The sequence below is a fragment of the Phyllobates terribilis genome, unplaced genomic scaffold, assembly GCF_046119375.1.
Source record: "Phyllobates terribilis strain yellow unplaced genomic scaffold, ASM4611937v1 Scaffold_5__5_contigs__length_657084704, whole genome shotgun sequence".
NCBI classification, from domain to species: Eukaryota; Metazoa; Chordata; class Amphibia; order Anura; family Dendrobatidae; genus Phyllobates; species Phyllobates terribilis.
The window spans coordinates 99,041,500-99,067,605 of NW_027362765.1; the positions used below are offsets into that span (position 1 = coordinate 99,041,500).

The following is a 26,106-nucleotide window of genomic DNA, read 5'->3' on the forward strand; positions in this document are numbered from 1 at the left end:
AGCCTTTATATACCTGTGCACAGCAGCAGCCACCTTCAGTCTGCTGCTGGACAGCCAGCAGCAGCAGCAGCAGGAGAGGTATGTAATCAGGAGCCCTCCTGCTAAGGGTAGACTGCTGCTCGTTCCACCCCACCCCCCGCCTTAATTGGTTCTCCTCCCTTCCAACGGTGTTGAGGCGGGTGGGAACAGCAGGGGGTGAAGGTGCTGTGTTTAAAGAGGTGGAGTTATGCAGATCTAAAACGCGTGGATTGCAGCAGCAGCAAGCCGAAAAGTGCAGGCATGTAAGGGATCTAGAGGTTGACAACATGTCTTCTTAACGGGAGTCCAGGAGCTCATCTCCACAAATGGACTTTTCAGGATCCTTGGGTGGCTCCGTAGTTTGAAACCAATTCTGGTTATCGCTTCTCGGCCTTTTGGCTAAGATCAAGTGTAGTATCTGTTCTTATCAGTTTAATATCTGATACGTCCCCTATCTGGGGACCATATATTAAATGGATTTTTAGAACAGGGAGATGGAAAAAGAGCTTGCTCTGTCCACTCCACGCATTGACCTGGTATTGCAGTATCTCCAGGACCGGTGCACCCCTTCTTTAATGCAGTTTCTAAAATCAGAAAGAATTGAATTCAATGTTTTTTGTTCATTTTGCTTGTTTGTCGGATTTTGGGATGGACTCTTTGGCTTTGCTTTTCTTCTCCTCATTGGATTTTTCATGTTCAAAGTTGCAGAAGCCAGATTACAAGCTCATTTTGGTTCAACTTCAGCAACTGTGCATTGCATTGCCATGTAATGTGATGCAATGCTATCTTTCTAGCTCTCCCTTTTTACTTCCTTTTGGATAAACAGACATATTAGGCAAGCATTTTGGAGCTTTCACCTAAATAACTACAGGTGGTGAGATAAGCTGCACAATATAATTGACCTTTCAGTATATTGTTGCACACACACCATCTATTTAGCAAATGCCCTTGTTATCAACAGCAGCCTTTTAAACTCACCTGAGCTAACAGGTATGTGCGCTGGTTACTCTGCTGCGCTTAAAATTTCTTTTTTGGTTTGCTACAATGCCTTTTCTGAAACGTTGTCTCCTTCTGCTGGAACACTGACTTCTTTCATTTAATGCCTGCAGACTATAAAAGAGAACCCAACCCAAAAAGTTTGGTTGATTAGTCTGTGGCATTCTGTTAAACTGTTGCTTATGGCGGTCTCTGTGAGCTTCTCAGCGACATTCAGCCAGCCAGGTATCCTGCCTGCAGTAGATGGAATGTGGCAATGGAACGCTGGCTGCGCGTGTCATAATAGGCTCTGAGCCTTTATATACCTGTGCACAGCAGCAGCCACCTTCAGTCTGCTGCTGGACAGCCAGCAGCAGCAGCAGCAGGAGAGGTATGTAATCAGGAGCCCTCCTGCTAAGGGTAGACAGCTGCTCGTTCCACCCCACCCCCCGCCTTAATTGGTTCTCCTCCCTTCCAACGGTGTTGAGGCGGGTGGGAACAGCAGGGGGTGAAGGTGCTGTGTTTAAAGAGGTGGAGTTATGCAGATCTAAAACGCGTGGATTGCAGCAGCAGCAAGCCGAAAAGTGCAGGCATGTAAGGGATCTAGAGGTTGACAACATGTCTTCTTAACGGGAGTCCAGGAGCTCATCTCCACAAATGGACTTTTCAGGATCCTTGGGTGGCTCCGTAGTTTGAAACCAATTCTGGTTATCGCTTCTCGGCCTTTTGGCTAAGATCAAGTGTAGTATCTGTTCTTCTCAGTTTAATATCTGATACGTCCCCTATCTGGGGACCATATATTAAATGGATTTTTAGAACAGGGAGATGGAAAAAGAGCTTGCTCTGTCCACTCCACGCATTGACCTGGTATTGCAGTATCTCCAGGACCGGTGCACCCCTTCTTTAATGCAGTTTCTAAAATCAGAAAGAATTGAAATCAATGTTTTTTGTTCATTTTGCTTGTTTGTCGGATTTTGGGATGGACTCTTTGGCTTTGCTTTTCTTCTCCTCATTGGATTTTTCATGTTCAAAGTTGCAGAAGCCAGATTACAAGCTCATTTTGGTTCAACTTCAGCAACTGTGCATTGCATTGCCATGTAATGTGATGCAATGCTATCTTTCTAGCTCTCCCTTTTTACTTCCTTTTGGATAAACAGACATATTAGGCAAGCATTTTGGAGCTTTCACCTAAATAACTACAGGTGGTGAGATAAGCTGCACAATATAATTGACCTTTCAGTATATTGTTGCACACACACCATCTATTTAGCAAATGCCCTTGTTATCAACAGCAGCCTTTTAAACTCACCTGAGCTAACAGGTATGTGCGCTGGTTACTCTGCTGCGCTTAAAATTTCTTTTTTGGTTTGCTACAATGCCTTTTCTGAAACGTTGTCTCCTTCTGCTGGAACACTGACTTCTTTCATTTAATGCCTGCAGACTATAAAAGAGAACCCAACCCAAAAAGTTTGGTTGATTAGTCTGTGGCATTCTGTTAAACTGTTGCTTATGGCGGTCTCTGTGAGCTTCTCAGCGACATTCAGCCAGCCAGGTATCCTGCCTGCAGTAGATGGAATGTGGCAATGGAACGCTGGCTGCGCGTGTCATAATAGGCTCTGAGCCTTTATATACCTGTGCACAGCAGCAGCCACCTTCAGTCTGCTGCTGGATAGCCAGCAGCAGCAGCAGCAGGAGAGGTATGTAATCAGGAGCCCTCCTGCTAAGGGTAGACAGCTGCTCGTTCCACCCCACCCCCCGCCTTAATTGGTTCTCCTCCCTTCCAACGGTGTTGAGGCGGGTGGGAACAGCAGGGGGTGAAGGTGCTGTGTTTAAAGAGGTGGAGTTATGCAGATCTAAAACGCGTGGATTGCAGCAGCAGCAAGCCGAAAAGTGCAGGCATGTAAGGGATCTAGAGGTTGACAACATGTCTTCTTAACGGGAGTCCAGGAGCTCATCTCCACAAATGGACTTTTCAGGATCCTTGGGTGGCTCCGTAGTTTGAAACCAATTCTGGTTATCGCTTCTCGGCCTTTTGGCTAAGATCAAGTGTAGTATCTGTTCTTATCAGTTTAATATCTGATACGTCCCCTATCTGGGGACCATATATTAAATGGATTTTTAGAACAGGGAGATGGAAAAAGAGCTTGCTCTGTCCACTCCACGCATTGACCTGGTATTGCAGTATCTCCAGAACCGGTGCACCCCTTCTTTAATGCAGTTTCTAAAATCAGAAAGAATTGAATTCAATGTTTTTTGTTCATTTTGCTTGTTTGTCGGATTTTGGGATGGACTCTTTGGCTTTGCTTTTCTTCTCCTCATTGGATTTTTCATGTTCAAAGTTGCAGAAGCCAGATTACAAGCTCATTTTGGTTCAACTTCAGCAACTGTGCATTGCATTGCCATGTAATGTGATGCAATGCTATCTTTCTAGCTCTCCCTTTTTACTTCCTTTTGGATAAACAGACATATTAGGCAAGCATTTTGGAGCTTTCACCTAAATAACTACAGGTGGTGAGATAAGCTGCACAATATAATTGACCTTTCAGTATATTGTTGCACACACACCATCTATTTAGCAAATGCCCTTGTTATCAACAGCAGCCTTTTAAACTCACCTGAGCTAACAGGTATGTGCGCTGGTTACTCTGCTGCGCTTAAAATTTCTTTTTTGGTTTGCTACAATGCCTTTTCTGAAACGTTGTCTCCTTCTGCTGGAACACTGACTTCTTTCATTTAATGCCTGCAGACTATAAAAGAGAACCCAACCCAAAAAGTTTGGTTGATTAGTCTGTGGCATTCTGTTAAACTGTTGCTTATGGCGGTCTCTGTGAGCTTCTCAGCGACATTCAGCCAGCCAGGTATCCTGCCTGCAGTAGATGGAATGTGGCAATGGAACGCTGGCTGCGCGTGTCATAATAGGCTCTGAGCCTTTATATACCTGTGCACAGCAGCAGCCACCTTCAGTCTGCTGCTGGACAGCCAGCAGCAGCAGCAGCAGGAGAGGTATGTAATCAGGAGCCCTCCTGCTAAGGGTAGACTGCTGCTCGTTCCACCCCACCCCCCGCCTTAATTGGTTCTCCTCCCTTCCAACGGTGTTGAGGCGGGTGGGAACAGCAGGGGGTGAAGGTGCTGTGTTTAAAGAGGTGGAGTTATGCAGATCTAAAACGCGTGGATTGCAGCAGCAGCAAGCCGAAAAGTGCAGGCATGTAAGGGATCTAGAGGTTGACAACATGTCTTCTTAACGGGAGTCCAGGAGCTCATCTCCACAAATGGACTTTTCAGGATCCTTGGGTGGCTCCGTAGTTTGAAACCAATTCTGGTTATCGCTTCTCGGCCTTTTGGCTAAGATCAAGTGTAGTATCTGTTCTTATCAGTTTAATATCTGATACGTCCCCTATCTGGGGACCATATATTAAATGGATTTTTAGAACAGGGAGATGGAAAAAGAGCTTGCTCTGTCCACTCCACGCATTGACCTGGTATTGCAGTATCTCCAGGACCGGTGCACCCCTTCTTTAATGCAGTTTCTAAAATCAGAAAGAATTGAATTCAATGTTTTTTGTTCATTTTGCTTGTTTGTCGGATTTTGGGATGGACTCTTTGGCTTTGCTTTTCTTCTCCTCATTGGATTTTTCATGTTCAAAGTTGCAGAAGCCAGATTACAAGCTCATTTTGGTTCAACTTCAGCAACTGTGCATTGCATTGCCATGTAATGTGATGCAATGCTATCTTTCTAGCTCTCCCTTTTTACTTCCTTTTGGATAAACAGACATATTAGGCAAGCATTTTGGAGCTTTCACCTAAATAACTACAGGTGGTGAGATAAGCTGCACAATATAATTGACCTTTCAGTATATTGTTGCACACACACCATCTATTTAGCAAATGCCCTTGTTATCAACAGCAGCCTTTTAAACTCACCTGAGCTAACAGGTATGTGCGCTGGTTACTCTGCTGCGCTTAAAATTTCTTTTTTGGTTTGCTACAATGCCTTTTCTGAAACGTTGTCTCCTTCTGCTGGAACACTGACTTCTTTCATTTAATGCCTGCAGACTATAAAAGAGAACCCAACCCAAAAAGTTTGGTTGATTAGTCTGTGGCATTCTGTTAAACTGTTGCTTATGGCGGTCTCTGTGAGCTTCTCAGCGACATTCAGCCAGCCAGGTATCCTGCCTGCAGTAGATGGAATGTGGCAATGGAACGCTGGCTGCGCGTGTCATAATAGGCTCTGAGCCTTTATATACCTGTGCACAGCAGCAGCCACCTTCAGTCTGCTGCTGGACAGCCAGCAGCAGCAGCAGCAGGAGAGGTATGTAATCAGGAGCCCTCCTGCTAAGGGTAGACAGCTGCTCGTTCCACCCCACCCCCCGCCTTAATTGGTTCTCCTCCCTTCCAACGGTGTTGAGGCGGGTGGGAACAGCAGGGGGTGAAGGTGCTGTGTTTAAAGAGGTGGAGTTATGCAGATCTAAAACGCGTGGATTGCAGCAGCAGCAAGCCGAAAAGTGCAGGCATGTAAGGGATCTAGAGGTTGACAACATGTCTTCTTAACGGGAGTCCAGGAGCTCATCTCCACAAATGGACTTTTCAGGATCCTTGGGTGGCTCCGTAGTTTGAAACCAATTCTGGTTATCGCTTCTCGGCCTTTTGGCTAAGATCAAGTGTAGTATCTGTTCTTCTCAGTTTAATATCTGATACGTCCCCTATCTGGGGACCATATATTAAATGGATTTTTAGAACAGGGAGATGGAAAAAGAGCTTGCTCTGTCCACTCCACGCATTGACCTGGTATTGCAGTATCTCCAGGACCGGTGCACCCCTTCTTTAATGCAGTTTCTAAAATCAGAAAGAATTGAAATCAATGTTTTTTGTTCATTTTGCTTGTTTGTCGGATTTGGGGATGGACTCTTTGGCTTTGCTTTTCTTCTCCTCATTGGATTTTTCATGTTCAAAGTTGCAGAAGCCAGATTACAAGCTCATTTTGGTTCAACTTCAGCAACTGTGCATTGCATTGCCATGTAATGTGATGCAATGCTATCTTTCTAGCTCTCCCTTTTTACTTCCTTTTGGATAAACAGACATATTAGGCAAGCATTTTGGAGCTTTCACCTAAATAACTACAGGTGGTGAGATAAGCTGCACAATATAATTGACCTTTCAGTATATTGTTGCACACACACCATCTATTTAGCAAATGCCCTTGTTATCAACAGCAGCCTTTTAAACTCACCTGAGCTAACAGGTATGTGCGCTGGTTACTCTGCTGCGCTTAAAATTTCTTTTTTGGTTTGCTACAATGCCTTTTCTGAAACGTTGTCTCCTTCTGCTGGAACACTGACTTCTTTCATTTAATGCCTGCAGACTATAAAAGAGAACCCAACCCAAAAAGTTTGGTTGATTAGTCTGTGGCATTCTGTTAAACTGTTGCTTATGGCGGTCTCTGTGAGCTTCTCAGCGACATTCAGCCAGCCAGGTATCCTGCCTGCAGTAGATGGAATGTGGCAATGGAACGCTGGCTGCGCGTGTCATAATAGGCTCTGAGCCTTTATATACCTGTGCACAGCAGCAGCCACCTTCAGTCTGCTGCTGGACAGCCAGCAGCAGCAGCAGCAGGAGAGGTATGTAATCAGGAGCCCTCCTGCTAAGGGTAGACAGCTGCTCGTTCCACCCCACCCCCCGCCTTAATTGGTTCTCCTCCCTTCCAACGGTGTTGAGGCGGGTGGGAACAGCAGGGGGTGAAGGTGCTGTGTTTAAAGAGGTGGAGTTATGCAGATCTAAAACGCGTGGATTGCAGCAGCAGCAAGCCGAAAAGTGCAGGCATGTAAGGGATCTAGAGGTTGACAACATGTCTTCTTAACGGGAGTCCAGGAGCTCATCTCCACAAATGGACTTTTCAGGATCCTTGGGTGGCTCCGTAGTTTGAAACCAATTCTGGTTATCGCTTCTCGGCCTTTTGGCTAAGATCAAGTGTAGTATCTGTTCTTATCAGTTTAATATCTGATACGTCCCCTATCTGGGGACCATATATTAAATGGATTTTTAGAACAGGGAGATGGAAAAAGAGCTTGCTCTGTCCACTCCACGCATTGACCTGGTATTGCAGTATCTCCAGGACCGGTGCACCCCTTCTTTAATGCAGTTTCTAAAATCAGAAAGAATTGAATTCAATGTTTTTTGTTCATTTTGCTTGTTTGTCGGATTTTGGGATGGACTCTTTGGCTTTGCTTTTCTTCTCCTCATTGGATTTTTCATGTTCAAAGTTGCAGAAGCCAGATTACAAGCTCATTTTGGTTCAACTTCAGCAACTGTGCATTGCATTGCCATGTAATGTGATGCAATGCTATCTTTCTAGCTCTCCCTTTTTACTTCCTTTTGGATAAACAGACATATTAGGCAAGCATTTTGGAGCTTTCACCTAAATAACTACAGGTGGTGAGATAAGCTGCACAATATAATTGACCTTTCAGTATATTGTTGCACACACACCATCTATTTAGCAAATGCCCTTGTTATCAACAGCAGCCTTTTAAACTCACCTGAGCTAACAGGTATGTGCGCTGGTTACTCTGCTGCGCTTAAAATTTCTTTTTTGGTTTGCTACAATGCCTTTTCTGAAACGTTGTCTCCTTCTGCTGGAACACTGACTTCTTTCATTTAATGCCTGCAGACTATAAAAGAGAACCCAACCCAAAAAGTTTGGTTGATTAGTCTGTGGCATTCTGTTAAACTGTTGCTTATGGCGGTCTCTGTGAGCTTCTCAGCGACATTCAGCCAGCCAGGTATCCTGCCTGCAGTAGATGGAATGTGGCAATGGAACGCTGGCTGCGCGTGTCATAATAGGCTCTGAGCCTTTATATACCTGTGCACAGCAGCAGCCACCTTCAGTCTGCTGCTGGACAGCCAGCAGCAGCAGCAGCAGGAGAGGTATGTAATCAGGAGCCCTCCTGCTAAGGGTAGACAGCTGCTCGTTCCACCCCACCCCCCGCCTTAATTGGTTCTCCTCCCTTCCAACGGTGTTGAGGCGGGTGGGAACAGCAGGGGGTGAAGGTGCTGTGTTTAAAGAGGTGGAGTTATGCAGATCTAAAACGCGTGGATTGCAGCAGCAGCAAGCCGAAAAGTGCAGGCATGTAAGGGATCTAGAGGTTGACAACATGTCTTCTTAACGGGAGTCCAGGAGCTCATCTCCACAAATGGACTTTTCAGGATCCTTGGGTGGCTCCGTAGTTTGAAACCAATTCTGGTTATCGCTTCTCGGCCTTTTGGCTAAGATCAAGTGTAGTATCTGTTCTTATCAGTTTAATATCTGATACGTCCCCTATCTGGGGACCATATATTAAATGGATTTTTAGAACAGGGAGATGGAAAAAGAGCTTGCTCTGTCCACTCCACGCATTGACCTGGTATTGCAGTATCTCCAGGACCGGTGCACCCCTTCTTTAATGCAGTTTCTAAAATCAGAAAGAATTGAATTCAATGTTTTTTGTTCATTTTGCTTGTTTGTCGGATTTTGGGATGGACTCTTTGGCTTTGCTTTTCTTCTCCTCATTGGATTTTTCATGTTCAAAGTTGCAGAAGCCAGATTACAAGCTCATTTTGGTTCAACTTCAGCAACTGTGCATTGCATTGCCATGTAATGTGATGCAATGCTATCTTTCTAGCTCTCCCTTTTTACTTCCTTTTGGATAAACAGACATATTAGGCAAGCATTTTGGAGCTTTCACATAAATAACTACAGGTGGTGAGATAAGCTGCACAATATAATTGACCTTTCAGTATATTGTTGCACACACACCATCTATTTAGCAAATAACCTTGTTATCAACAGCAGCCTTTTAAACTCACCTGAGCTAACAGGTATGTGCGCTGGTTACTCTGCTGCGCTTAAAATTTCTTTTTTGGTTTGCTACAATGCCTTTTCTGAAACGTTGTCTCCTTCTGCTGGAACACTGACTTCTTTCATTTAATGCCTGCAGACTATAAAAGAGAACCCAACCCAAAAAGTTTGGTTGATTAGTCTGTGGCATTCTGTTAAACTGTTGCTTATGGCGGTCTCTGTGAGCTTCTCAGCGACATTCAGCCAGCCAGGTATCCTGCCTGCAGTAGATGGAATGTGGCAATGGAACGCTGGCTGCGCGTGTCATAATAGGCTCTGAGCCTTTATATACCTGTGCACAGCAGCAGCCACCTTCAGTCTGCTGCTGGACAGCCAGCAGCAGCAGCAGCAGGAGAGGTATGTAATCAGGAGCCCTCCTGCTAAGGGTAGACAGCTGCTCGTTCCACCCCACCCCCTGCCTTAATTGGTTCTCCTCCCTTCCAACGGTGTTGAGGCGGGTGGGAACAGCAGGGGGTGAAGGTGCTGTGTTTAAAGAGGTGGAGTTATGCAGATCTAAAACGCGTGGATTGCAGCAGCAGCAAGCCGAAAAGTGCAGGCATGTAAGGGATCTAGAGGTTGACAACATGTCTTCTTAACGGGAGTCCAGGAGCTCATCTCCACAAATGGACTTTTCAGGATCCTTGGGTGGCTCCGTAGTTTGAAACCAATTCTGGTTATCGCTTCTCGGCCTTTTGGCTAAGATCAAGTGTAGTATCTGTTCTTATCAGTTTAATATCTGATACGTCCCCTATCTGGGGACCATATATTAAATGGATTTTTAGAACAGGGAGATGGAAAAAGAGCTTGCTCTGTCCACTCCACGCATTGACCTGGTATTGCAGTATCTCCAGGACCGGTGCACCCCTTCTTTAATGCAGTTTCTAAAATCAGAAAGAATTGAATTCAATGTTTTTTGTTCATTTTGCTTGTTTGTCGGATTTTGGGATGGACTCTTTGGCTTTGCTTTTCTTCTCCTCATTGGATTTTTCATGTTCAAAGTTGCAGAAGCCAGATTACAAGCTCATTTTGGTTCAACTTCAGCAACTGTGCATTGCATTGCCATGTAATGTGATGCAATGCTATCTTTCTAGCTCTCCCTTTTTACTTCCTTTTGGATAAACAGACATATTAGGCAAGCATTTTGGAGCGTTCACCTAAATAACTACAGGTGGTGAGATAAGCTGCACAATATAATTGACCTTTCAGTATATTGTTGCACACACACCATCTATTTAGCAAATGCCCTTGTTATCAACAGCAGCCTTTTAAACTCACCTGAGCTAACAGGTATGTGCGCTGGTTACTCTGCTGCGCTTAAAATTTCTTTTTTGGTTTGCTACAATGCCTTTTCTGAAACGTTGTCTCCTTCTGCTGGAACACTGACTTCTTTCATTTAATGCCTGCAGACTATAAAAGAGAACCCAACCCAAAAAGTTTGGTTGATTAGTCTGTGGCATTCTGTTAAACTGTTGCTTATGGCGGTCTCTGTGAGCTTCTCAGCGACATTCAGCCAGCCAGGTATCCTGCCTGCAGTAGATGGAATGTGGCAATGGAACGCTGGCTGCGCGTGTCATAATAGGCTCTGAGCCTTTATATACCTGTGCACAGCAGCAGCCACCTTCAGTCTGCTGCTGGACAGCCAGCAGCAGCAGCAGGAGAGGTATGTAATCAGGAGCCCTCCTGCTAAGGGTAGACAGCTGCTCGTTCCACCCCACCCCCCGCCTTAATTGGTTCTCCTCCCTTCCAACGGTGTTGAGGCGGGTGGGAACAGCAGGGGGTGAAGGTGCTGTGTTTAAAGAGGTGGAGTTATGCAGATCTAAAACGCGTGGATTGCAGCAGCAGCAAGCCGAAAAGTGCAGGCATGTAAGGGATCTAGAGGTTGACAACATGTCTTCTTAACGGGAGTCCAGGAGCTCATCTCCACAAATGGACTTTTCAGGATCCTTGGGTGGCTCCGTAGTTTGAAACCAATTCTGGTTATCGCTTCTCGGCCCTTTGGCTAAGATCAAGTGTAGTATCTGTTCTTATCAGTTTAATATCTGATACGTCCCCTATCTGGGGACCATATATTAAATGGATTTTTAGAACAGGGAGATGGAAAAAGAGCTTGCTCTGTCCACTCCACGCATTGACCTGGTATTGCAGTATCTCCAGGACCGGTGCACCCCTTCTTTAATGCAGTTTCTAAAATCAGAAAGAATTGAATTCAATGTTTTTTGTTCATTTTGCTTGTTTGTCGGATTTTGGGATGGACTCTTTGGCTTTGCTTTTCTTCTCCTCATTGGATTTTTCATGTTCAAAGTTGCAGAAGCCAGATTACAAGCTCATTTTGGTTCAACTTCAGCAACTGTGCATTGCATTGCCATGTAATGTGATGCAATGCTATCTTTCTAGCTCTCCCTTTTTACTTCCTTTTGGATAAACAGACATATTAGGCAAGCATTTTGGAGCTTTCACCTAAATAACTACAGGTGGTGAGATAAGCTGCACAATATAATTGACCTTTCAGTATATTGTTGCACACACACCATCTATTTAGCAAATGCCCTTGTTATCAACAGCAGCCTTTTAAACTCACCTGAGCTAACAGGTATGTGCGCTGGTTACTCTGCTGCGCTTAAAATTTCTTTTTTGGTTTGCTACAATGCCTTTTCTGAAACGTTGTCTCCTTCTGCTGGAACACTGACTTCTTTCATTTAATGCCTGCAGACTATAAAAGAGAACCCAACCCAAAAAGTTTGGTTGATTAGTCTGTGGCATTCTGTTAAACTGTTGCTTATGGCGGTCTCTGTGAGCTTCTCAGCGACATTCAGCCAGCCAGGTATCCTGCCTGCAGTAGATGGAATGTGGCAATGGAACGCTGGCTGCGCGTGTCATAATAGGCTCTGAGCCTTTATATACCTGTGCACAGCAGCAGCCACCTTCAGTCTGCTGCTGGACAGCCAGCAGCAGCAGCAGCAGGAGAGGTATGTAATCAGGAGCCCTCCTGCTAAGGGTAGACAGCTGCTCGTTCCACCCCACCCCCCGCCTTAATTGGTTCTCCTCCCTTCCAACGGTGTTGAGGCGGGTGGGAACAGCAGGGGGTGAAGGTGCTGTGTTTAAAGAGGTGGAGTTATGCAGATCTAAAACGCGTGGATTGCAGCAGCAGCAAGCCGAAAAGTGCAGGCATGTAAGGGATCTAGAGGTTGACAACATGTCTTCTTAACGGGAGTCCAGGAGCTCATCTCCACAAATGGACTTTTCAGGATCCTTGGGTGGCTCCGTAGTTTGAAACCAATTCTGGTTATCGCTTCTCGGCCTTTTGGCTAAGATCAAGTGTAGTATCTGTTCTTATCAGTTTAATATCTGATACGTCCCCTATCTGGGGACCATATATTAAATGGATTTTTAGAACAGGGAGATGGAAAAAGAGCTTGCTCTGTCCACTCCACGCATTGACCTGGTATTGCAGTATCTCCAGGACCGGTGCACCCCTTCTTTAATGCAGTTTCTAAAATCAGAAAGAATTGAATTCAATGTTTTTTGTTCATTTTGCTTGTTTGTCGGATTTTGGGATGGACTCTTTGGCTTTGCTTTTCTTCTCCTCATTGGATTTTTCATGTTCAAAGTTGCAGAAGCCAGATTACAAGCTCATTTTGGTTCAACTTCAGCAACTGTGCATTGCATTGCCATGTAATGTGATGCAATGCTATCTTTCTAGCTCTCCCTTTTTACTTCCTTTTGGATAAACAGACATATTAGGCAAGCATTTTGGAGCGTTCACCTAAATAACTACAGGTGGTGAGATAAGCTGCACAATATAATTGACCTTTCAATATATTGTTGCACACACACCATCTATTTAGCAAATGCCCTTGTTATCAACAGCAGCCTTTTAAACTCACCTGAGCTAACAGGTATGTGCGCTGGTTACTCTGCTGCGCTTAAAATTTCTTTTTTGGTTTGCTACAATGCCTTTTCTGAAACGTTGTCTCCTTCTGCTGGAACACTGACTTCTTTCATTTAATGCCTGCAGACTATAAAAGAGAACCCAACCCAAAAAGTTTGGTTGATTAGTCTGTGGCATTCTGTTAAACTGTTGCTTATGGCGGTCTCTGTGAGCTTCTCAGCGACATTCAGCCAGCCAGGTATCCTGCCTGCAGTAGATGGAATGTGGCAATGGAACGCTGGCTGCGCGTGTCATAATAGGCTCTGAGCCTTTATATACCTGTGCACAGCAGCAGCCACCTTCAGTCTGCTGCTGGACAGCCAGCAGCAGCAGCAGCAGGAGAGGTATGTAATCAGGAGCCCTCCTGCTAAGGGTAGACAGCTGCTCGTTCCACCCCACCCCCCGCCTTAATTGGTTCTCCTCCCTTCCAACGGTGTTGAGGCGGGTGGGAACAGCAGGGGGTGAAGGTGCTGTGTTTAAAGAGGTGGAGTTATGCAGATCTAAAACGCGTGGATTGCAGCAGCAGCAAGCCGAAAAGTGCAGGCATGTAAGGGATCTAGAGGTTGACAACATGTCTTCTTAACGGGAGTCCAGGAGCTCATCTCCACAAATGGACTTTTCAGGATCCTTGGGTGGCTCCGTAGTTTGAAACCAATTCTGGTTATCGCTTCTCGGCCCTTTGGCTAAGATCAAGTGTAGTATCTGTTCTTATCAGTTTAATATCTGATACGTCCCCTATCTGGGGACCATATATTAAATGGATTTTTAGAACAGGGAGATGGAAAAAGAGCTTGCTCTGTCCACTCCACGCATTGACCTGGTATTGCAGTATCTCCAGGACCGGTGCACCCCTTCTTTAATGCAGTTTCTAAAATCAGAAAGAATTGAATTCAATGTTTTTTGTTCATTTTGCTTGTTTGTCGGATTTTGGGATGGACTCTTTGGCTTTGCTTTTCTTCTCCTCATTGGATTTTTCATGTTCAAAGTTGCAGAAGCCAGATTACAAGCTCATTTTGGTTCAACTTCAGCAACTGTGCATTGCATTTCCATGTAATGTGATGCAATGCTATCTTTCTAGCTCTCCCTTTTTACTTCCTTTTGGATAATCAGACATATTAGGCAAGCATTTTGGAGCTTTCACCTAAATAACTACAGGTGGTGAGATAAGCTGCACAATATAATTGACCTTTCAGTATATTGTTGCACACACACCATCTATTTAGCAAATGCCCTTGTTATCAACAGCAGCCTTTTAAACTCACCTGAGCTAACAGGTATGTGCGCTGGTTACTCTGCTGCGCTTAAAATTTCTTTTTTGGTTTGCTACAATGCCTTTTCTGAAACATTGTCTCCTTCTGCTGGAACACTGACTTCTTTCATTTAATGCCTGCAGACTATAAAAGAGAACCCAACCCAAAAAGTTTGGTTGATTAGTCTGTGGCATTCTGTTAAACTGTTGCTTATGGCGGTCTCTGTGAGCTTCTCAGCGACATTCAGCCAGCCAGGTATCCTGCCTGCAGTAGATGGAATGTGGCAATGGAACGCTGGCTGCGCGTGTCATAATAGGCTCTGAGCCTTTATATACCTGTGCACAGCAGCAGCCACCTTCAGTCTGCTGCTGGACAGCCAGCAGCAGCAGCAGCAGGAGAGGTATGTAATCAGGAGCCCTCCTGCTAAGGGTAGACAGCTGCTCGTTCCACCCCACCCCCCGCCTTAATTGGTTCTCCTCCCTTCCAACGGTGTTGAGGCGGGTGGGAACAGCAGGGGGTGAAGGTGCTGTGTTTAAAGAGGTGGAGTTATGCAGATCTAAAACGCGTGGATTGCAGCAGCAGCAAGCCGAAAAGTGCAGGCATGTAAGGGATCTAGAGGTTGACAACATGTCTTCTTAACGGGAGTCCAGGAGCTCATCTCCACAAATGGACTTTTCAGGATCCTTGGGTGGCTCCGTAGTTTGAAACCAATTCTGGTTATCGCTTCTCGGCCTTTTGGCTAAGATCAAGTGTAGTATCTGTTCTTATCAGTTTAATATCTGATACGTCCCCTATCTGGGGACCATATATTAAATGGATTTTTAGAACAGGGAGATGGAAAAAGAGCTTGCTCTGTCCACTCCACGCATTGACCTGGTATTGCAGTATCTCCAGGACCGGTGCACCCCTTCTTTAATGCAGTTTCTAAAATCAGAAAGAATTGAATTCAATGTTTTTTGTTCATTTTGCTTGTTTGTCGGATTTTGGGATGGACTCTTTGGCTTTGCTTTTCTTCTCCTCATTGGATTTTTCATGTTCAAAGTTGCAGAAGCCAGATTACAAGCTCATTTTGGTTCAACTTCAGCAACTGTGCATTGCATTGCCATGTAATGTGATGCAATGCTATCTTTCTAGCTCTCCCTTTTTACTTCCTTTTGGATAAACAGACATATTAGGCAAGCATTTTGGAGCTTTCACCTAAATAACTACAGGTGGTGAGATAAGCTGCACAATATAATTGACCTTTCAGTATATTGTTGCACACACACCATCTATTTAGCAAATGCCCTTGTTATCAACAGCAGCCTTTTAAACACACCTGAGCTAACAGGTATGTGCGCTGGTTACTCTGCTGCGCTTAAAATTTCTTTTTTGGTTTGCTACAATGCCTTTTCTGAAACGTTGTCTCCTTCTGCTGGAACACTGACTTCTTTCATTTAATGCCTGCAGACTATAAAAGAGAACCCAACCCAAAAAGTTTGGTTGATTAGTCTGTGGCATTCTGTTAAACTGTTGCTTATGGCGGTCTCTGTGAGCTTCTCAGCGACATTCAGCCAGCCAGGTATCCTGCCTGCAGTAGATGGAATGTGGCAATGGAACGCTGGCTGCGCGTGTCATAATAGGCTCTGAGCCTTTATATACCTGTGCACAGCAGCAGCCACCTTCAGTCTGCTGCTGGACAGCCAGCAGCAGCAGCAGCAGGAGAGGTATGTAATCAGGAGCCCTCCTGCTAAGGGTAGACAGCTGCTCGTTCCACCCCACCCCCCGCCTTAATTGGTTCTCCTCCCTTCCAACGGTGTTGAGGCGGGTGGGAACAGCAGGGGGTGAAGGTGCTGTGTTTAAAGAGGTGGAGTTATGCAGATCTAAAACGCGTGGATTGCAGCAGCAGCAAGCCGAAAAGTGCAGGCATGTAAGGGATCTAGAGGTTGACAACATGTCTTCTTAACGGGAGTCCAGGAGCTCATCTCCACAAATGGACTTTTCAGGATCCTTGGGTGGCTCCGTAGTTTGAAACCAATTCTGGTTATCGCTTCTCGGCCTTTTGGCTAAGATCAAGTGTAGTATCTGTTCTTCTCAGTTTAATATCTGATACGTCCCCTATCTGGGGACCATATATTAAATGGATTTTTAGAACAGGGAGATGGAAAAAGAGCTTGCTCTGTCCACTCCACGCATTGACCTGGTATTGCAGTATCTCCAGGACCGGTGCACCCCTTCTTTAATGCAGTTTCTAAAATCAGAAAGAATTGAATTCAATGTTTTTTGTTCATTTTGCTTGTTTGTCGGATTTTGGGATGGACTCTTTGGCTTTGCTTTTCTTCTCCTCATTGGATTTTTCATGTTCAAAGTTGCAGAAGCCAGATTACAAGCTCATTTTGGTTCAACTTCAGCAACTGTGCATTGCATTGCCATGTAATGTGATGCAATGCTATCTTTCTAGCTCTCCCTTTTTACTTCCTTTTGGATAAACAGACATATTAGGCAAGCATTTTGGAGCTTTCACCTAAATAACTACAGGTGGTGAGATAAGCTGCACAATATAATTGACCTTTCAGTATATTGTTGCACACACACCATCTATTTAGCAAATGCCCTTGTTATCAACAGCAGCCTTTTAAACTCACCTGAGCTAACAGGTATGTGCGCTGGTTACTCTGCTGCGCTTAAAATTTCTTTTTTGGTTTGCTACAATGCCTTTTCTGAAACGTTGTCTCCTTCTGCTGGAACACTGACTTCTTTCATTTAATGCCTGCAGACTATAAAAGAGAACCCAACCCAAAAAGTTTGGTTGATTAGTCTGTGGCATTCTGTTAAACTGTTGCTTATGGCGGTCTCTGTGAGCTTCTCAGCGACATTCAGCCAGCCAGGTATCCTGCCTGCAGTAGATGGAATGTGGCAATGGAACGCTGGCTGCGCGTGTCATAATAGGCTCTGAGCCTTTATATACCTGTGCACAGCAGCAGCCACCTTCAGTCTGCTGCTGGACAGCCAGCAGCAGCAGCAGCAGGAGAGGTATGTAATCAGGAGCCCTCCTGCTAAGGGTAGACAGCTGCTCGTTCCACCCCACCCCCCGCCTTAATTGGTTCTCCTCCCTTCCAACGGTGTTGAGGCGGGTGGGAACAGCAGGGGGTGAAGGTGCTGTGTTTAAAGAGGTGGAGTTATGCAGATCTAAAACGCGTGGATTGCAGCAGCAGCAAGCCGAAAAGTGCAGGCATGTAAGGGATCTAGAGGTTGACAACATGTCTTCTTAACGGGAGTCCAGGAGCTCATCTCCACAAATGGACTTTTCAGGATCCTTGGGTGGCTCCGTAGTTTGAAACCAATTCTGGTTATCGCTTCTCGGCCTTTTGGCTAAGATCAAGTGTAGTATCTGTTCTTATCAGTTTAATATCTGATACGTCCCCTATCTGGGGACCATATATTAAATGGATTTTTAGAACAGGGAGATGGAAAAAGAGCTTGCTCTGTCCACTCCACGCATTGACCTGGTATTGCAGTATCTCCAGGACCGGTGCACCCCTTCTTTAATGCAGTTTCTAAAATCAGAAAGAATTGAATTCAATGTTTTTTGTTCATTTTGCTTGTTTGTCGGATTTGGGGATGGACTCTTTGGCTTTGCTTTTCTTCTCCTCATTGGATTTTTCATGTTCAAAGTTGCAGAAGCCAGATTACAAGCTCATTTTGGTTCAACTTCAGCAACTGTGCATTGCATTGCCATGTAATGTGATGCAATGCTATCTTTCTAGCTCTCCCTTTTTACTTCCTTTTGGATAAACAGACATATTAGGCAAGCATTTTGGAGCTTTCACCTAAATAACTACAGGTGGTGAGATAAGCTGCACAATATAATTGACCTTTCAGTATATTGTTGCACACACACCATCTATTTAGCAAATGCCCTTGTTATCAACAGCAGCCTTTTAAACTCACCTGAGCTAACAGGTATGTGCGCTGGTTACTCTGCTGCGCTTAAAATTTCTTTTTTGGTTTGCTACAATGCCTTTTCTGAAACGTTGTCTCCTTCTGCTGGAACACTGACTTCTTTCATTTAATGCCTGCAGACTATAAAAGAGAACCCAACCCAAAAAGTTTGGTTGATTAGTCTGTGGCATTCTGTTAAACTGTTGCTTATGGCGGTCTCTGTGAGCTTCTCAGCGACATTCAGCCAGCCAGGTATCCTGCCTGCAGTAGATGGAATGTGGCAATGGAACGCTGGCTGCGCGTGTCATAATAGGCTCTGAGCCTTTATATACCTGTGCACAGCAGCAGCCACCTTCAGTCTGCTGCTGGACAGCCAGCAGCAGCAGCAGCAGGAGAGGTATGTAATCAGGAGCCCTCCTGCTAAGGGTAGACAGCTGCTCGTTCCACCCCACCCCCCGCCTTAATTGGTTCTCCTCCCTTCCAACGGTGTTGAGGCGGGTGGGAACAGCAGGGGGTGAAGGTGCTGTGTTTAAAGAGGTGGAGTTATGCAGATCTAAAACGCGTGGATTGCAGCAGCAGCAAGCCGAAAAGTGCAGGCATGTAAGGGATCTAGAGGTTGACAACATGTCTTCTTAACGGGAGTGCAGGAGCTCATCTCCACAAATGGACTTTTCAGGATCCTTGGGTGGCTCCGTAGTTTGAAACCAATTCTGGTTATCGCTTCTCGGCCTTTTGGCTAAGATCAAGTGTAGTATCTGTTCTTATCAGTTTAATATCTGATACGTCCCCTATCTGGGGACCATATATTAAATGGATTTTTAGAACAGGGAGATGGAAAAAGAGCTTGCTCTGTCCACTCCACGCATTGACCTGGTATTGCAGTATCTCCAGGACCGGTGCACCCCTTCTTTAATGCAGTTTCTAAAATCAGAAAGAATTGAATTCAATGTTTTTTGTTCATTTTGCTTGTTTGTCGGATTTTGGGATGGACTCTTTGGCTTTGCTTTTCTTCTCCTCATTGGATTTTTCATGTTCAAAGTTGCAGAAGCCAGATTACAAGCTCATTTTGGTTCAACTTCAGCAACTGTGCATTGCATTGCCATGTAATGTGATGCAATGCTATCTTTCTAGCTCTCCCTTTTTACTTCCTTTTGGATAAACAGACATATTAGGCAAGCATTTTGGAGCTTTCACCTAAATAACTACAGGTGGTGAGATAAGCTGCACAATATAATTGACCTTTCAGTATATTGTTGCACACACACCATCTATTTAGCAAATGCCCTTGTTATCAACAGCAGCCTTTTAAACTCACCTGAGCTAACAGGTATGTGCGCTGGTTACTCTGCTGTGCTTAAAATTTCTTTTTTGGTTTGCTACAATGCCTTTTCTGAAACGTTGTCTCCTTCTGCTGGAACACTGACTTCTTTCATTTAATGCCTGCAGACTATAAAAGAGAACCCAACCCAAAAAGTTTGGTTGATTAGTCTGTGGCATTCTGTTAAACTGTTGCTTATGGCGGTCTCTGTGAGCTTCTCAGCGACATTCAGCCAGCCAGGTATCCTGCCTGCAGTAGATGGAATGTGGCAATGGAACGCTGGCTGCGCGTGTCATAATAGGCTCTGAGCCTTTATATACCTGTGCACAGCAGCAGCCACCTTCAGTCTGCTGCTGGACAGCCAGCAGCAGCAGCAGCAGGAGAGGTATGTAATCAGGAGCCCTCCTGCTAAGGGTAGACAGCTGCTCGTTCCACCCCACCCCCCGCCTTAATTGGTTCTCCTCCCTTCCAACGGTGTTGAGGCGGGTGGGAACAGCAGGGGGTGAAGGTGCTGTGTTTAAAGAGGTGGAGTTATGCAGATCTAAAACGCGTGGATTGCAGCAGCAGCAAGCCGAAAAGTGCAGGCATGTAAGGGATCTAGAGGTTGACAACATGTCTTCTTAACGGGAGTCCAGGAGCTCATCTCCACAAATGGACTTTTCAGGATCCTTGGGTGGCTCCGTAGTTTGAAACCAATTCTGGTTATCGCTTCTCGGCCTTTTGGCTAAGATCAAGTGTAGTATCTGTTCTTATCAGTTTAATATCTGATACGTCCCCTATCTGGGGACCATATATTAAATGGATTTTTAGAACAGGGAGATGGAAAAAGAGCTTGCTCTGTCCACTCCACGCATTGACCTGGTATTGCAGTATCTCCAGGACCGGTGCACCCCTTCTTTAATGCAGTTTCTAAAATCAGAAAGAATTGAATTCAATGTTTTTTGTTCATTTTGCTTGTTTGTCGGATTTTGGGATGGACTCTTTGGCTTTGCTTTTCTTCTCCTCATTGGATTTTTCATGTTCAAAGTTGCAGAAGCCAGATTACAAGCTCATTTTGGTTCAACTTCAGCAACTGTGCATTGCATTGCCATGTAATGTGATGCAATGCTATCTTTCTAGCTCTCCCTTTTTACTTCCTTTTGGATAAACAGACATATTAGGCAAGCATTTTGGAGCTTTCACCTAAATAACTACAGGTGGTGAGATAAGCTGCACAATATAATTGACCTTTCAGTATATTGTTGCACACACACCATCTATTTAGCAAATGCCCTTGTTATCAACAGCAGCCTTTTAAACTCACCTGAGCTAACAGGTATGTGCGCTGGTTACTCTGCTGCGCTTAAAATTTCTTTTTTGGTTTGCTACAATGCCTTTTCTGAAACGTTGTCTCCTTCTGCTGGAACACTGACTTCTTTCATTTAATGCCTGCAGACTATAAAAGAGAACCCAACCCAAAAAGTTTGGTTGATTAGTCTGTGGCATTCTGTTAAACTGTTGCTTATGGCGGTCTCTGTGAGCTTCTCAGCGACATTCAGCCAGCCAGGTATCCTGCCTGCAGTAGATGGAATGTGGCAATGGAACGCTGGCTGCGCGTGTCATAATAGGCTCTGAGCCTTTATATACCTGTGCACAGCAGCAGCCACCTTCAGTCTGCTGCTGGACAGCCAGCAGCAGCAGCAGCAGGAGAGGTATGTAATCAGGAGCCCTCCTGCTAAGGGTAGACAGCTGCTCGTTCCACCCCACCCCCCGCCTTAATTGGTTCTCCTCCCTTCCAACGGTGTTGAGGCGGGTGGGAACAGCAGGGCGTGAAGGTGCTGTGTTTAAAGAGGTGGAGTTATGCAGATCTAAAACGCGTGGATTGCAGCAGCAGCAAGCCGAAAAGTGCAGGCATGTAAGGGATCTAGAGGTTGACAACATGTCTTCTTAACGGGAGTCCAGGAGCTCATCTCCACAAATGGACTTTTCAGGATCCTTGGGTGGCTCCGTAGTTTGAAACCAATTCTGGTTATCGCTTCTCGGCCTTTTGGCTAAGATCAAGTGTAGTATCAGTTCTTATCAGTTTAATATCTGATACGTCCCCTATCTGGGGACCATATATTAAATGGATTTTTAGAACAGGGAGATGGAAAAAGAGCTTGCTCTGTCCACTCCACGCATTGACCTGGTATTGCAGTATCTCCAGGACCGGTGCACCCCTTCTTTAATGCAGTTTCTAAAATCAGAAAGAATTGAATTCAATGTTTTTTGTTCATTTTGCTTGTTTGTCGGATTTGGGGATGGACTCTTTGGCTTTGCTTTTCTTCTCCTCATTGGATTTTTCATGTTCAAAGTTGCAGAAGCCAGATTACAAGCTCATTTTGGTTCAACTTCAGCAACTGTGCATTGCATTGCCATGTAATGTGATGCAATGCTATCTTTCTAGCTCTCCCTTTTTACTTCCTTTTGGATAAACAGACATATTAGGCAAGCATTTTGGAGCTTTCACCTAAATAACTACAGGTGGTGAGATAAGCTGCACAATATAATTGACCTTTCAGTATATTGTTGCACACACACCATCTATTTAGCAAATGCCCTTGTTATCAACAGCAGCCTTTTAAACTCACCTGAGCTAACAGGTATGTGCGCTGGTTACTCTGCTGCGCTTAAAATTTCTTTTTTGGTTTGCTACAATGCCTTTTCTGAAACGTTGTCTCCTTCTGCTGGAACACTGACTTCTTTCATTTAATGCCTGCAGACTATAAAAGAGAACCCAACCCAAAAAGTTTGGTTGATTAGTCTGTGGCATTCTGTTAAACTGTTGCTTATGGCGGTCTCTGTGAGCTTCTCAGCGACATTCAGCCAGCCAGGTATCCTGCCTGCAGTAGATGGAATGTGGCAATGGAACGCTGGCTGCGCGTGTCATAATAGGCTCTGAGCCTTTATATACCTGTGCACAGCAGCAGCCACCTTCAGTCTGCTGCTGGACAGCCAGCAGCAGCAGCAGCAGGAGAGGTATGTAATCAGGAGCCCTCCTGCTAAGGGTAGACAGCTGCTCGTTCCACCCCACCCCCCGCCTTAATTGGTTCTCCTCCCTTCCAACGGTGTTGAGGCGGGTGGGAACAGCAGGGGGTGAAGGTGCTGTGTTTAAAGAGGTGGAGTTATGCAGATCTAAACGCGTGGATTGCAGCAGCAGCAAGCCGAAAAGTGCAGGCATGTAAGGGATCTAGAGGTTGACAACATGTCTTCTTAACGGGAGTCCAGGAGCTCATCTCCACAAATGGACTTTTCAGGATCCTTGGGTGGCTCCGTAGTTTGAAACCAATTCTGGTTATCGCTTCTCGGCCTTTTGGCTAAGATCAAGTGTAGTATCTGTTCTTATCAGTTTAATATCTGATACGTCCCCTATCTGGGGACCATATATTAAATGGATTTTTAGAACAGGGAGATGGAAAAAGAGCTTGCTCTGTCCACTCCACGCATTGACCTGGTATTGCAGTATCTCCAGGACCGGTGCACCCCTTCTTTAATGCAGTTTCTAAAATCAGAAAGAATTGAATTCAATGTTTTTTGTTCATTTTGCTTGTTTGTCGGATTTGGGGATGGACTCTTTGGCTTTGCTTTTCTTCTCCTCATTGGATTTTTCATGTTCAAAGTTGCAGAAGCCAGATTACAAGCTCATTTTGGTTCAACTTCAGCAACTGTGCATTGCATTGCCATGTAATGTGATGCAATGCTATCTTTCTAGCTCTCCCTTTTTACTTCCTTTTGGATAAACAGACATATTAGGCAAGCATTTTGGAGCTTTCACCTAAATAACTACAGGTGGTGAGATAAGCTGCACAATATAATTGACCTTTCAGTATATTGTTGCACACACACCATCTATTTATCAAATGCCCTTGTTATCAACAGCAGCCTTTTAAACTCACCTGAGCTAACAGGTATGTGCGCTGGTTACTCTGCTGCGCTTAAAATTTCTTTTTTGGTTTGCTACAATGCCTTTTCTGAAACGTTGTCTCCTTCTGCTGGAACACTGACTTCTTTCATTTAATGCCTGCAGACTATAAAAGAGAACCCAACCCAAAAAGTTTGGTTGATTAGTCTGTGGCATTCTGTTAAACTGTTGCTTATGGCGGTCTCTGTGAGCTTCTCAGCGACATTCAGCCAGCCAGGTATCCTGCCTGCAGTAGATGGAATGTGGCAATGGAACGCTGGCTGCGCGTGTCATAATAGGCTCTGAGCCTTTATATACCTGTGCACAGCAGCAGCCACCTTCAGTCTGCTGCTGGACAGCCAGCAGCAGCAGCAGCAGGAGAGGTATGTAATCAGGAGCCCTCCTGCTAAGGGTAGACAGCTGCTCGTTCCACCCCACCCCCCGCCTTAATTGGTTCTCCTCCCTTCCAACGGTGTTGAGGCGGGTGGGAACAGCAGGGGGTGAAGGTGCTGTGTTTAAAGAGGTGGAGTTATGCAGATCTAAAACGCGTGGATTGCAGCAGCAGCAAGCCGAAAAGTGCAGGCATGTAAGGGATCTAGAGGTTGACAACATGTCTTCTTAACGGGAGTCCAGGAGCTCATCTCCACAAATGGACTTTTCAGGATCCTTGGGTGGCTCCGTAGTTTGAAACCAATTCTGGTTATCGCTTCTCGGCCTTTTGGCTAAGATCAAGTGTAGTATCTGTTCTTATCAGTTTAATATCTGATACGTCCCCTATCTGGGGACCATATATTAAATGGATTTTTAGAACAGGGAGATGGAAAAAGAGCTTGCTCTGTCCACTCCACGCATTGACCTGGTATTGCAGTATCTCCAGGACCGGTGCACCCCTTCTTTAATGCAGTTTCTAAAATCAGAAAGAATTGAATTCAATGTTTTTTGTTCATTTTGCTTGTTTGTCGGATTTGGGGATGGACTCTTTGGCTTTGCTTTTCTTCTCCTCATTGGATTTTTCATGTTCAAAGTTGCAGAAGCCAGATTACAAGCTCATTTTGGTTCAACTTCAGCAACTGTGCATTGCATTGCCATGTAATGTGATGCAATGCTATCTTTCTAGCTCTCCCTTTTTACTTCCTTTTGGATAAACAGACATATTAGGCAAGCATTTTGGAGCTTTCACCTAAATAACTACAGGTGGTGAGATAAGCTGCACAATATAATTGACCTTTCAGTATATTGTTGCACACACACCATCTATTTAGCAAATGCCCTTGTTATCAACAGCAGCCTTTTAAACTCACCTGAGCTAACAGGTATGTGCGCTGGTTACTCTGCTGCGCTTAAAATTTCTTTTTTGGTTTGCTACAATGCTTTTTCTGAAACGTTGTCTCCTTCTGCTGGAACACTGACTTCTTTCATTTAATGCCTGCAGACTATAAAAGAGAACCCAACCCAAAAAGTTTGGTTGATTAGTCTGTGGCATTCTGTTAAACTGTTGCTTATGGCGGTCTCTGTGAGCTTCTCAGCGACATTCAGCCAGCCAGGTATCCTGCCTGCAGTAGATGGAATGTGGCAATGGAACGCTGGCTGCGCGTGTCATAATAGGCTCTGAGCCTTTATATACCTGTGCACAGCAGCAGCCACCTTCAGTCTGCTGCTGGACAGCCAGCAGCAGCAGCAGCAGCAGGAGAGGTATGTAATCAGGAGCCCTCCTGCTAAGGGTAGACAGCTGCTCGTTCCACCCCACCCCCCGCCTTAATTGGTTCTCCTCCCTTCCAACGGTGTTGAGGCGGGTGGGAACAGCAGGGGGTGAAGGTGCTGTGTTTAAAGAGGTGGAGTTATGCAGATCTAAAACGCGTGGATTGCAGCAGCAGCAAGCCGAAAAGTGCAGGCATGTAAGGGATCTAGAGGTTGACAACATGTCTTCTTAACGGGAGTCCAGGAGCTCATCTCCACAAATGGACTTTTCAGGATCCTTGGGTGGCTCCGTAGTTTGAAACCAATTCTGGTTATCGCTTCTCGGCCTTTTGGCTAAGATCAAGTGTAGTATCTGTTCTTATCAGTTTAATATCTGATACGTCCCCTATCTGGGGACCATATATTAAATGGATTTTTAGAACAGGGAGATGGAAAAAGAGCTTGCTCTGTCCACTCCACGCATTGACCTGGTATTGCAGTATCTCCAGGACCGGTGCACCCCTTCTTTAATGCAGTTTCTAAAATCAGAAAGAATTGAATTCAATGTTTTTTGTTCATTTTGCTTGTTTGTCGGATTTGGGGATGGACTCTTTGGCTTTGCTTTTCTTCTCCTCATTGGATTTTTCATGTTCAAAGTTGCAGAAGCCAGATTACAAGCTCATTTTGGTTCAACTTCAGCAACTGTGCATTGAATTGCCATGTAATGTGATGCAATGCTATCTTTCTAGCTCTCCCTTTTTACTTCCTTTTGGATAAACAGACATATTAGGCAAGCATTTTGGAGCTTTCACCTAAATAACTACAGGTGGTGAGATAAGCTGCACAATATAATTGACCTTTCAGTATATTGTTGCACACACACCATCTATTTAGCAAATGCCCTTGTTATCAACAGCAGCCTTTTAAACTCACCTGAGCTAACAGGTATGTGCGCTGGTTACTCTGCTGCGCTTAAAATTTCTTTTTTGGTTTGCTACAATGCCTTTTCTGAAACGTTGTCTCCTTCTGCTGGAACACTGACTTCTTTCATTTAATGCCTGCAGACTATAAAAGAGAACCCAACCCAAAAAGTTTGGTTGATTAGTCTGTGGCATTCTGTTAAACTGTTGCTTATGGCGGTCTCTGTGAGCTTCTCAGCGACATTCAGCCAGCCAGGTATCCTGCCTGCAGTAGATGGAATGTGGCAATGGAACGCTGGCTGCGCGTGTC

The 26,106-nt window shown here is 45.0% G+C and overlaps 20 non-coding genes across 20 annotated transcripts; all 20 read left to right on the top strand.

The window, feature by feature from the left end:
- The first annotated feature begins 397 nt into the window (after window positions 1-397).
- On the top strand, window positions 398-588 carry LOC141274126 (U2 spliceosomal RNA). Its single transcript, XR_012322416.1, has one exon. It is a non-coding gene; the product is annotated as a U2 spliceosomal RNA (small nuclear RNA).
- Window positions 589-1,703: 1,115 nt separating this feature from the next.
- Window positions 1,704-1,894, top strand: LOC141149965 (U2 spliceosomal RNA). The gene has a single exon (XR_012246241.1). It is a non-coding gene; the product is annotated as a U2 spliceosomal RNA (small nuclear RNA).
- A 1,115-nt stretch (window positions 1,895-3,009) lies between these two features.
- LOC141149831 (U2 spliceosomal RNA) lies at window positions 3,010-3,200 on the top strand. The gene has a single exon (XR_012246115.1). It is a non-coding gene; the product is annotated as a U2 spliceosomal RNA (small nuclear RNA).
- Window positions 3,201-4,315: 1,115 nt separating this feature from the next.
- On the top strand, window positions 4,316-4,506 carry LOC141274128 (U2 spliceosomal RNA). The gene has a single exon (XR_012322418.1). It is a non-coding gene; the product is annotated as a U2 spliceosomal RNA (small nuclear RNA).
- A 1,115-nt stretch (window positions 4,507-5,621) lies between these two features.
- Window positions 5,622-5,812, top strand: LOC141149966 (U2 spliceosomal RNA). The gene has a single exon (XR_012246242.1). It is a non-coding gene; the product is annotated as a U2 spliceosomal RNA (small nuclear RNA).
- A 1,115-nt stretch (window positions 5,813-6,927) lies between these two features.
- LOC141274129 (U2 spliceosomal RNA) lies at window positions 6,928-7,118 on the top strand. The gene has a single exon (XR_012322419.1). It is a non-coding gene; the product is annotated as a U2 spliceosomal RNA (small nuclear RNA).
- A 1,115-nt stretch (window positions 7,119-8,233) lies between these two features.
- On the top strand, window positions 8,234-8,424 carry LOC141274130 (U2 spliceosomal RNA). The gene has a single exon (XR_012322420.1). It is a non-coding gene; the product is annotated as a U2 spliceosomal RNA (small nuclear RNA).
- A 1,115-nt stretch (window positions 8,425-9,539) lies between these two features.
- On the top strand, window positions 9,540-9,730 carry LOC141274131 (U2 spliceosomal RNA). The gene has a single exon (XR_012322421.1). It is a non-coding gene; the product is annotated as a U2 spliceosomal RNA (small nuclear RNA).
- Window positions 9,731-10,842: 1,112 nt separating this feature from the next.
- Window positions 10,843-11,033, top strand: LOC141149627 (U2 spliceosomal RNA). The gene has a single exon (XR_012245919.1). It is a non-coding gene; the product is annotated as a U2 spliceosomal RNA (small nuclear RNA).
- A 1,115-nt stretch (window positions 11,034-12,148) lies between these two features.
- Window positions 12,149-12,339, top strand: LOC141274132 (U2 spliceosomal RNA). The gene has a single exon (XR_012322422.1). It is a non-coding gene; the product is annotated as a U2 spliceosomal RNA (small nuclear RNA).
- Window positions 12,340-13,454: 1,115 nt separating this feature from the next.
- LOC141149628 (U2 spliceosomal RNA) lies at window positions 13,455-13,645 on the top strand. Its single transcript, XR_012245920.1, has one exon. It is a non-coding gene; the product is annotated as a U2 spliceosomal RNA (small nuclear RNA).
- Window positions 13,646-14,760: 1,115 nt separating this feature from the next.
- On the top strand, window positions 14,761-14,951 carry LOC141274134 (U2 spliceosomal RNA). Its single transcript, XR_012322424.1, has one exon. It is a non-coding gene; the product is annotated as a U2 spliceosomal RNA (small nuclear RNA).
- Window positions 14,952-16,066: 1,115 nt separating this feature from the next.
- On the top strand, window positions 16,067-16,257 carry LOC141149967 (U2 spliceosomal RNA). The gene has a single exon (XR_012246243.1). It is a non-coding gene; the product is annotated as a U2 spliceosomal RNA (small nuclear RNA).
- A 1,115-nt stretch (window positions 16,258-17,372) lies between these two features.
- On the top strand, window positions 17,373-17,563 carry LOC141274135 (U2 spliceosomal RNA). Its single transcript, XR_012322425.1, has one exon. It is a non-coding gene; the product is annotated as a U2 spliceosomal RNA (small nuclear RNA).
- A 1,115-nt stretch (window positions 17,564-18,678) lies between these two features.
- On the top strand, window positions 18,679-18,869 carry LOC141274136 (U2 spliceosomal RNA). Its single transcript, XR_012322426.1, has one exon. It is a non-coding gene; the product is annotated as a U2 spliceosomal RNA (small nuclear RNA).
- Window positions 18,870-19,984: 1,115 nt separating this feature from the next.
- Window positions 19,985-20,175, top strand: LOC141274137 (U2 spliceosomal RNA). Its single transcript, XR_012322427.1, has one exon. It is a non-coding gene; the product is annotated as a U2 spliceosomal RNA (small nuclear RNA).
- A 1,115-nt stretch (window positions 20,176-21,290) lies between these two features.
- On the top strand, window positions 21,291-21,481 carry LOC141149814 (U2 spliceosomal RNA). Its single transcript, XR_012246098.1, has one exon. It is a non-coding gene; the product is annotated as a U2 spliceosomal RNA (small nuclear RNA).
- Window positions 21,482-22,595: 1,114 nt separating this feature from the next.
- LOC141274138 (U2 spliceosomal RNA) lies at window positions 22,596-22,786 on the top strand. Its single transcript, XR_012322428.1, has one exon. It is a non-coding gene; the product is annotated as a U2 spliceosomal RNA (small nuclear RNA).
- Window positions 22,787-23,901: 1,115 nt separating this feature from the next.
- LOC141274139 (U2 spliceosomal RNA) lies at window positions 23,902-24,092 on the top strand. The gene has a single exon (XR_012322429.1). It is a non-coding gene; the product is annotated as a U2 spliceosomal RNA (small nuclear RNA).
- A 1,118-nt stretch (window positions 24,093-25,210) lies between these two features.
- On the top strand, window positions 25,211-25,401 carry LOC141274140 (U2 spliceosomal RNA). Its single transcript, XR_012322430.1, has one exon. It is a non-coding gene; the product is annotated as a U2 spliceosomal RNA (small nuclear RNA).
- Window positions 25,402-26,106: the final 705 nt, after the last annotated feature.